Below are 11,404 nucleotides of genomic sequence, written 5' to 3' on the forward strand. Positions count from 1 at the left end.
CGTGCTGGCGTGCTGAACGCAGGCTGGTGGATGGGCGGAGTCCGGGTTGGATACGAGGGTGGGGGGTGCAGAGGGAGTCTGTCAGGCGAATGAGAAGATGAGGATTTGACAGAGGGGTGGCAGAGAGTTCAGTTTATGCGAGGCATGTCGATTAGTGCGTTTGCGGATGACAGGTGGAATCCCAGGGGCACGTCTGTCACCGCGTCTGCTGCCTGGCCCGGGCCACCCCACCACCACCACCACCACCACCACAGGACACAGCAACATGGGCGGGGACACGCTTAAGACACCGGGGCACCTCATTGGCCCGGCCCCGACCCGGTAGCCCCGCCTCTCAGCCAGAACCGAGATTAGGGCTTTTTATTGTGCACAAGCAGGGTGAAAGTCATGGTAATCCCTCGCTAATACGTCGCAATCAGGGATCTTTAATTACACAGATAGGTTGGATGAACAATAGATCAGGGCCCATGTGAAAGGACGCACATTTTTGTGTTTGTTTGTGTTAATACTTTTAATACTGTTGCAGAATTCTGACTCTGAAAGCGCATGTGCTGAGAGGGCCTCTGCTGTCGCTAAAATCTATTGAAAAGTACATCTGCCACTTTGACTTTTCTCGGGTATTGTTAGGATTCAAAAAGCAACTGGGGCAAAGCGGAAAATCACACCGGGATAAAGAAAATAATGCCAAGCCGTAAATCAGACAAAATGGCACATAAATCAGATGAGTCCAGAGAGAAAAGTAGGCCGCAGTAAATTCTCATCGGATGTAGCACATGTCAGAGTGACAAATGAATGGTCAGTCCTTCCAAATGTCCACGATGGAGCAGGATTGTAAAAGTTCTAACATTGACAGCAATGTGGTACCTGGATATCAGTGTCACCGCATTCAAGTACTGCTTACATTATTCTCTCTATCTATGAATACATGTCTCATACATTCACCGGCCTTTGCTTACATAGCTAATGGCTAATCAGCCAATCACATGGCACCGCTCAATGCATTTAGCGTTTACTTGCTAAAGTTGAAGAAAAGGGAAGAAAAGGGATTTGAATGACTTTGAACGTGCCGTTGTAGTTGGATGCCAGACTGGCTGGTCTGAGTAAAAAAAACTGCTGATCCACTCAGATTTTCACCAATAACCATCTCCAAGCATCACAGAGAATGGTCCAAAGGAGAGAAAACATTGAGCGGCAGCTGCGTGTACGACAATGCCTTTGTTGATGTCAGAGGCGAGTGGGCAGAGTGGTGTGTGATGACGTAAGGCAACAGTAACTCAAATAACACTCATATGCAGAATATCTTCTCTGAGGTATTGGTGGAAGATGGGCTACGGCAGCAGAAGACCACTCGTGTCATTTAATAGAAGTTTGGAAAAAACCTTGCTTTGTGTGATTTCAGATTTCAGATGGTCGGGTCTGAAGTTGGCGTAAACGACATGGATCCGTCCTGCGTGGTATCAGATTCGGTTCAGGCTGGTGCTGGTGCTGCACTAGTGTGGGGGATATTTTCTTGGCTCACTTTTAGGACCAATTGAGCACAGTTTAAATGCTGCAGCCTACCTGAGTAGTGTTGCTGACCAGGTCCGTCCCTTTGTGACCACAAGCTCATAGCACCTCAATAAGATGGACCAACATCTCTGAGGAACGTTTCCCACACCTTGTTTAACACATGCTATGAAGAATTAAGGCAGAGTGTATACATACATTTTGGTAAAATATCTTCCCTTTTTTGATTAAAGCAGTGGCTCCCAACTCCAGATGTGACTGTTCACAAAAGGCTGTCGTCATGTCTCTGATGTCTTTTGAGTCATTAGCAGCAAAGAGACGTCTCTCCTTGAAACTTGTCATTGCAGTATCTGTCTGATGGCCAAATAAATTGGATTATTTGATTTTAAAATACTTATGAGGTATCAGAAATTGTTTTTTTCTCTTTCCAAAAAACAATCTCTCTTCACCAAATGACCACTTCATCATCACTTTTAACCAAAACGGATCGTATGGACTATTAGCTACATGGTTCAACTCTGCAGGTTGCTGGAGCTTTTCTGCATAATGTTCATAAATCCTCATCTAAATCTAATCTAAATAAATACAAAGGATGTTGTGTCTGCCGCTTCATCTCAAAATGGTACTAACCTTCATGGCGTCTTCCCCTTTTCCCTCTCCTCTGCCCTTTAATGTGAGCGCTCTGCTCTTCTATGTAGACAGACAGAGGTCCATTGATGTGATGAGAGAAAACTCCGATTTCCAACATCTTAGGGAAATGATGACCAGCAGCCTTCAAAATAAATATCTCATTGACAGGGGGCAGGGATGCAATGATGAAATGAGGTGACATGCCACAGAGCCAGGTGTGATATCACAGAGGGGTTTGCAGGGCACAAACACAGGAGACTGTGTTTGCCCTTTCCTGTCATGAAGCCTTGTTCTGAACAAAGACAGAAATAGGTTGACTTCCTTCTCAGCACCTCTTAATCATCAATGATCATTCATGGGTCACGGGAAGATTGTCCGTGTGCTGTGACCTGTGACCTCGTGGTCTCCTGACTACTGATTGTCTGCATTCTTGCTGGTCTGGCCAACTGGACCACAGAGAACCATCGAAACCCTTCAAGTTTAGCTTGTATGTCACTTTTGTTTTTCTCCCCCTTTCAAAGATCACATGGCAATGGATCTAAGACATGTGGTGAGGGGGCCGGGGCTCTGTCTCGCTGGAAGTGTGTTGATCTGAAAGCAATAGGTGATGTGGTGCAGCTTCGCTTACTGCCAGCGTTAAACTGCAGAGGAAAGAGACAGCTCGGTTTGGTTAAACTCCAGCAGGTTCGGGGGGAGCCTCGGCTCAGTCTTTCTTTTAAAAAACAAACAAAAGATGAAACACTAACGAGTGAATCATTTAGATTTTCCTTTTACCTCTGACCAGCAGCCCTCACAGTCACAGATATCTCCACTCCTCATTGACAGGGAGCCATTGTGCAGCTATTGTGCATGTATCTCCCACAAAGGTTATGATCCATCACAGTGTTTAGAACCTCATTTGGTTTGGTCCACATTTTCATTGTTATTTCATTTCCTGAAGAAACATAGACAATAATTACACATCAAACTAAGATTATCAACACGTTGTCTTTTCTATTAATAAAAGTCAGTTTAAAATGCATTATCGGATTGGAATCTATTCTCTAAACACAGTATGAAGGAAAGTGCCAGAAATGTTAAAATGATACTGTTTGTTATTGTAAAGCCTGAGTCACCTGTAAGGCAGAGGGATTACGTTGATGTACTGTTATTTGGGTATTTGGGGGAGAGACTACAGGGACTCATGTCTCGAAGCAGCTATTTAATGAATCTAAGGAGACATTTGGGTTCCTAAACCCGTGCAGCCTTGAGGGGAAATGTACCAGTCACTTCAGTGATGCAGGTAAATCAGTTCAAAGATCAAACGCACCTCTAAACGTGCAGCACTGAGGCATTGAGCTGAATTGCTTTTAGTTTATTTACATTATATTGGCTTCACAGGCCTTATTTTTAGTGATGTTGGGGAAGCTTTTATAGCAGCATTAGCGGCACATATTTCATATGCTTGCATATAAAGCCTTTACTTGCATTGGTGGCTCATGCTTGTTGTCTGCCTTTGTGAACAGAGTACATCTGTCCTGCTCTGACACACATATATGATATGGTCAAAACCCCCAGATGTAAAATCCATGATGTGAAATAAATGTACAAAATGAATCTTAATCCAAAAACCAACATCAGTTTTCTTTTGTGGTTGAGTGCAAAAAGAGTTTCTCCATTTAGATGTGTTATATAATGGGAGGCTTTAATCTGTTATATAATAACTGAGTAGTGAAATGGACTCTGCTTCCACTGGTGGGTTCCAGGATTTTCTTTTCTTGCAGTAATCTGTAAGATAGCAACAAATTTGAGTTAAAATACCCATATTTCCTACGGAATGTGAAATGAACCCTTACTTCTGGCTGTAGCCTTTGCTACACACATGGTGGATATATAGTTTCAATAAATAAAATGCGCCATAAAAAACAATTTCTAGCTTACTTTGGTGGCCGTATGCAAAGGAATGCACTTCGGATGTGAACATTTAGCTAGCAAATGTATCAAATGTTATATGTACAATTTAAAAATGTGTGAAACCCCTTTATATGTGAAACAGATGCTTTTTTCATAATACATTTAGTTAGTTTGCAAAACGGAGATGAAGTGAGAGAAAAAAGGAAGTGCGAGGAGAAGGAAGAGGCCTCCAATCCTGCAGGCTGTCAGCTCCATTCAAACCACCAGCCCCTTTTTTCACCTGCATGCTGCTTTGATGATGAAGTGTTCCCTTCATCATCATGAAGTGTTCCCTTCATCATCAAGAGAAAGTTTATGAACAAATATTTCTTTTCAGACTTGGATAAGCTATTCTTCCTCATCAGTCTGAGTCACATTCTGTCATAAATGGTTTGAACTACTGGTGTACTCGCTGTTTCTCTCTGCTGAGGATATTTTTGGCTCTCCAATGTGGCAAACACAGAGATTCACTCAGAAACAGAGAGAGACACAGAGAAAGAGAGAGAGAGAGAGAGAGTGATGGCTGTCACGGGGAGAGAGAGCCTCACACAGCTCCCCCGGCAGGCAGTGTGTGAGATCTGGGGCCCTGGGGCCCTTTGGACGGCTCAGGCTGAATGGGTGCCCTGGCGAGGTGACCAGGCTCATTGAGAACAGGTTACGAGAGGAAGGGAATGCTTTTACTGCGCGTTTGGCCCCCTGACCCACTATGCAACGTCTGCCTTGGCAGCTTTGAAACCCAACATATTTATTTGCAACGCTCTGAAGAGAGAGGGTGGAGCGGCTGTCAGAATAAAGTCATCGTCCTGCTGACAGCTTCATCTGCTGTTGAAGGGCGGCTATGACAGGCGCACAATGTCGCTGCGTCGGCCAGCCCTGGGCGAAGGACTGTCATCTGTGGACATGCTGGGAATCTCGCAAACCGTGTCCCCTCCCTCCCCTCTCCCAAGCTCCCTTGATGCGTCAGACTTATTTCTTGGTAAGAAATGTTTTTCATCTCAGGGCACATAGATGTCAACTGGATAATGGGTGGGAATTAGATGTGCTGAGTTTTTATCATCATGAAGGAGGGAGAGGATGAGTATGGCGAGCAGAGAGACATTTTTTTACAAATATATAAATACATGGTCATACATTTAGGCAATGCTAGAGATTTGTTTAATCATTATCAGTATTGTATGCCAATTTGATCACATTTTGACAAAGTTGAGAATGACATCGAAAAAATCAAAGATGTATACATCAATAATATAGGGTACTTTTTTGTTCTTTTTTAACTTTGTTTCTATTTAGTGGCTTAAGTTGCACATTGCCTTGAGTTTTAGTAAATTTCGTTCACAAAGAATCCAGTGTTACAGACTGGATTGTTGTCTGACCAAATTGACCTAAAGTAAGATGAATGAATGAAGATATAAACTGATGCGACCTCTGTGCACAGGCCCTCAGCTACGCTCCGGCAGGTTAAGCAGCTCTGCTTTAACCAACTAGCATCATGCTAATGTGCACAGGACACCCAGCATCCCTTCCTATCAATAAGTAATTATCTGAGCCCTGCCACTGACGGGCATCCTGCAGTTATCTCTGCAGCTCACACAAAGAGGATGGAGGGAATGCTGGGATGCTGGAATGCTGCCCAGGTATGAGGTGTTAGTCATGCCACAGAGAAGCAAAAAACAACACTAAAGAATGAAAGTAGGTGCCCCAACCCCTTTAAAAGTGCAGTTTGACATTCGCACTAAACTTTCCTGGAGCTCTAACCTAGATGAGAGAGATTTAAATGACTTGATTCAAAATATTACAGTTTAAAGAAAGAAGCTATATTATTTGTATTTACCTTTTCAAACGTGACAACATAAATGTTCTGAATGGTCCCCTTTCAAGTATTCTGTTTGCTAATACTGTAGCTGATAATGGCAATGAAAGGGTCTTAGGAATATATATATATATATATATATATATATGTATATATATATATATATATATTAAACTATTACTAATATATAGCACTATGTTTTATAAAGTATCAGGTGGCATTCATTACCCCCCATATAGCTCACAATATTGCCACAAAATCTCTAAGCACCTTCATCTCAGATTACTGTAAACAATAGCAAAAGCGAGCGTGCTAATGGTGAACATAATTATTCCGGACAAAAGGCCAAACACCGCAAATCAGGCTTTACAGCGGGAGTGAGCAGAAGGCGACGTCTGGGCTGCAGCCAGTGAGCAGGGAGAGATGTTTCACTGCAGATATCCATCTATCGCATGCATCACATTTCACTATCGGGGTCAGCAGGAAGCCGGACTCCCAAAGCTCCACTTTTACAGCCTAGTACACAACGTGACATGTTTCTGTAGAACGTTTATGAGAGCACACGGCAGCAAAGCGATGCGTCTGCATGCAAGGAGAGCGTGGACTGCAAACATTTGCATAACGTGTGGTGCAAAAAATGTTTAAATGAGGAAAATACATACTAAAATGACAGATTGAGATGGTGAGAAAATGAAAAGCGTAAAAGGCTGTGTTTAAGATATGTTTTCATCTGATCCCTTGTTTTACCCCTACCACCCTACTTCATGAGGCACATTTCAGTGGGCGCCGCAGCGAATGAGTGGCGCCTGATGGAGATGTTAAACGAGGGGGACAAGGCTTAAATCCTCCACTGCCTCCGTAACTGGCTCGCCACTCGCTCGCTCTTTCTAGCACGTTGTTGTGGGGAGGAGGGTTAACTATCAGCCATAATGTGTAACTGAAGATCAGCTCCCCCCTCCGGCTCCACTCCTCACACCACCCCACCCTCGACCCCCCCCCATCCCACCCCAGCCCTCCCTCCCTCCCTGCCGACATCCCCCGATGCCGTTGTTGGGGTGGTCTCGGCCTCTGCTGTCACCAAGCCGCAGGTCTTTCAGCCGTCCCAAACCCCCCCCGTCCCTCTTTCTTATTCTGCCGCTCTCTTGGGCGTCACGAGATTACTGAAGCAGTGCTGACATCTCTATCAGCCTGACCTAACACTGTGCCCTCCCCCCCCCCCCCCCCCCCCCCTCCTCTCCTCCCCCTCCTGCACTCCAGGATCCATCACACTCCAGCCCGAGCTTCTCACTCCTATGTATGAAAGAAAAAAAAAAATCAATAAACAGGGAAAATGGTAAAATACAAAAAGGAAAAAAGCAGCGGTTGTTTTTTCCCTCTGTGGCAGCAGCGCATTAAATAAACACTTAAACGCTTCCAGCACTTGACGTTAATTAAGACATGAATAGAACGTCTCTTTAAACTTAAAGAGATATTTCACGGAGGTATTTTCAGGGCATCCCAGTGGGTTCTGTTGGCTAATGTGTTGTAATGCTGTGTCAGGCTCATCAAATTCATTATTTATTATTACAGTCAGATGCAGTGCAATGGAAATTATAATGTACTTTTGATACGCAACCCCCCCAAAACATTGTCGCTATGCAGTATTTATTGGATCGACTGCCATGAATCAAAATGTGGACGTTCCTGATCATCCATTTTTGACGAACAATCACTTTTTGGTGCAATAACTGTTCTTGATGCTTCACAAGGACTCAACCTGTGAAAACCAAGCTTTCTATTATTTTAGGGTTTGCGAGCTGCTGCCCCCTTTTTCAGATCTCACAAGGGATTTTCTGCGGGCTTCAAGGCAGACGGCCGCTCTAGAACCTTCCAGAACCTGTTCTGAAGCCAAGCCTTGGTTGACTTTGAGGTATTTTTGGGATCATTGCAAATGATGCCCAAGCTTCACCTTTTTTTCTCCTTGGATTTCCTGATTCTTGGTTGAATCCCTCTCACTGTAGGCCGGGGATTCTTCTCAGAAGATGCTTCTTATGCTTCAAAAAGTTCCACAGAACAGCGTCCAACAACTTGTGTTGCTTAACAGGTTTGTAGCATGTTGTAGCTGGCCTGTGGTGTGCTGTGGGTCAGTAGTGGAGTACATACTGGAGTATGGAGACCTTAGGCGTAAACCTCAGGGCCTGTTGCCACCAAAACAGCTGAAAGTTTGTACATATTTGAAATATGGTTTGTAAGAAATGTTGAGTACAACTGTAGCTTTTGATGTAGTTAATGTGACAGATGTGTTACAGTATCCAGCTGTGAAACAGCCAGTTGTATTTCAGCTGGAGTAAAGCAGTGTGTAATGTATTGTATCAAAGAGTGCTGCTACTAATTGTATTGTGACATGTATATTGAAATACGTATTGTATCATGAAGTGCAAATATAAAGTAGGTAATACCTCAATGATAACAAATATGAAATTCTGATTAAATAAATAACCCTTTGGAGTGAAGAATCAGGGATCCTTGCTGTCTTCTGTCCTCCTGACGGCTTCATCTCAGCCAGCAGAAAAGTTCAAATAAATAAAATGAAGAACTGTCTTGGGGGAGGTGCTTAACATAGTGGGGACGGCCAATTGAAGTGGACTTTCATTTTCATGTTAGTTCTTGTCACATTGATTTATCGTCTCAAGGATCATTTTTTTACTTGCAAATGTTTCCTTTGATGTACAGTTGCAAGTGTAGAAACCATTAGGTTGGTGGAGTCCACCACAGCGGCTCATCAGATCGCCCTGCGTGTGTGTGTGTGTGTCTGTGTGTGTGTGTCTGTGTGTGTGTGTGTGCGGTTCAAGGAGCTCGACCCTTCATATAACATGGAACCTGAATGCTGCCATGGAAACAGCCAGACTATGTAGATATAAATGGCTTTTCTAAGCTGATGAAAACCTCATGGTGTTCAGCTGAGTATACACTGGTAATCTTTATTCTATTGCATTATTGCACCGAATCATCTGCCAAAATGTTGCACGCGTTTGTGGATAGTTTTTATCCTTTTGATTATTACCATTGTGATAACGGGAATACTCCTGGATTGTTTAAACACAACATTCCATAAATAAGAAGTTAACTTAAGTGAAGCGTGTGTGTGTGTGTGTGTGTGTGTGTGTGTGTGTCAAAGACTAAAACAAAAACTAAATATCACAACTTAATCACATCCACTCATCTCCAAATAGATGTTCTACCTCGCAAGGGACAGAATCTTGCTTTATTATTTATAGATGAATGGCTGACTGATTGAATCATCCTAACACTTTATATAGCAGCAACATAGTTAGGAACAAGTGTCTGTCTGTCTTTTTATCCTTGAGCCAATATAAAGGCTGCAACTTTTCTTTTAAAACGATGCCGGATCCCTGTGTTAGAAAAATGTGGTTTTCTTTAACTTAACTTGTTTTTTATAGATACATTAAACATATTATCCTCTATTATCCTTTACATTACATTACATTACATGTCATCTAGCTGACGTTTCTATCCAAAGCATTTTTAACATTTTTGAATGTTGAGTTGTTCTTAATTGTTTATTGAAGGTCACCAAGTACTGATGTATGTAGAATATAATCTAGTTTGTTATAAACTTTCTGGTGGCACTGCTCAAATATAACGGTGGTTTTCATGGAAGTGTAAGAGGAAAGACCAGTTTTCTCATAACAGCTTATCGATGTTAAGTTTTAAAGCATAGAACATTTTAATTTCAGTGGCCTCCTGCTTCATTAAGTATGTCTTGTAAATTCATAAAATTAGGATTTGTTCTTTCATTTTGACGTGTTGATGTGTTTTAAGCCTTCCCAGGATGTGATGCCTTCACTCCAGAACCTCAGAACACTCACATTATGGCCCAACTAAGCAATAGGTTTCTTTTCTTTGTTGAGACAAACTGACTGGATGGAGATGCAGATGTGGAGGTGAGGAGAGGCGTACTGGAAAAACATCTGTACACAGCTGGAAAGTGTAACAGTCGAATGACGGCGTTTTATGTTTGAATGATTGTGCAAAAAAAAAAAAAAGCAGAGGATTTTGGGAAAACTCAGAGTGAGGAAACACCACTAAACCCCAAAACTGTCTCCATACTCATTATTGTATTGTTTCACATCTTTTCATTTAAAAAAAATATATATTTATCCAGACTTTTAGACGTTTTACATTATATTAGATTGTGCCGAACAGAACCAGTGCTCTACATATCATTTGTTGAAACTTTTTGACTGCCTGAACATGTTTAATTTATTTTCTATTAACAATGCAGTGAAAGTTTCCGTCTTATCAATGTGCATCATTTTGTGAATTAAAGGCCTTAAATTCACTTTGCCATACCTAAACAAGAAATATTTTAATTACATTACACCAATTATACTTCTTTGTGTTTAGGATGTGATCTAGATCTATAGTTTCTATGAAAAAAGCTCCAGTATAGTATTTTGCAAAAAGCCCTAAATAAGTAATAGTATGGAATGAGGATAACATTTATTAAAAATACATATTTGTGGGTCACAGCAGGTCTTGTAATAGATTGTTCATTGAAAAAGGTCATGAAAACATCATGGTATAATGTGTAAAGAAAGAAATAAAATTCTAGCATTTTTAAATAGTCACAAAGGATTTTAAGTATTGTAAGTATTGTAAAAAAGTGCTAAATACAAACTATCGGATGCCAAAAGAAGTCATTAAAAAGTTATAGTTTAGCATGTTAACATTTTTTTAAATGTCAGATTAAAAATTCATAGTATGGAAAAGGGGTTTTAAATTAGTGTTCAACAAGGTCCAGTTTGACAGAACATCCTGATGCAAATAACTCAGTTTATATATTAAAGTTGTATTAACATCTGTATGAAGTCAACAACTGGCTGTCCAATCAAATTAGGAAAGTTTAAATAAATGATACCTTAAGAATATGTAAATGTAATAAATGAACATTATTCTCTTTTTTCAATTAAACCGTCCTTCAGTTTAAAATGTTGGTCTCCCAAAAAAGCCACAACATTATATGATGTATTTTTCTCATCATCTAATCAGATAAGATTCAGTGATTCAGGGACTTTCCTTTATTGAAACCACTTGTTTCAGCTCTAATCCTCTTTGTCATTTGTCATTGTTTAGGAGAGAATTTTACTTGTTCATTTTAGATCTGTTAAGGTTAATCTGTTAATATTTCTGCCTTTTCTCATTGACAATTTCAATAATCGCATCGGTGAACATATATACATCTATACATATATACATGCTGGTCTAGAACCAACATTAACACTCAATGGGCTTTTCCAATCTTTGTCACAAAATAGTTACAGTATTGCACGTCAAAAAAAGCAATTGTTCCGTTTTTCGGACCAAGAAATAAGAAAAGTCACATTATGGTATAATGAAGGCAAAAAAGGGACAGTGTAAACAAATCATAGCACAGTATTGCAAAAAAAAAAGCTGATACATTAATACTTACATAAAAGTCAGAATATTGCGTGTTGAAAAAGATGAAAAACGCAATAAGAATGA

The sequence above is a fragment of the Pungitius pungitius genome, chromosome 4 (genome assembly GCF_949316345.1).
Source record: "Pungitius pungitius chromosome 4, fPunPun2.1, whole genome shotgun sequence".
Classification (NCBI taxonomy): domain Eukaryota; kingdom Metazoa; phylum Chordata; class Actinopteri; order Perciformes; family Gasterosteidae; genus Pungitius; species Pungitius pungitius.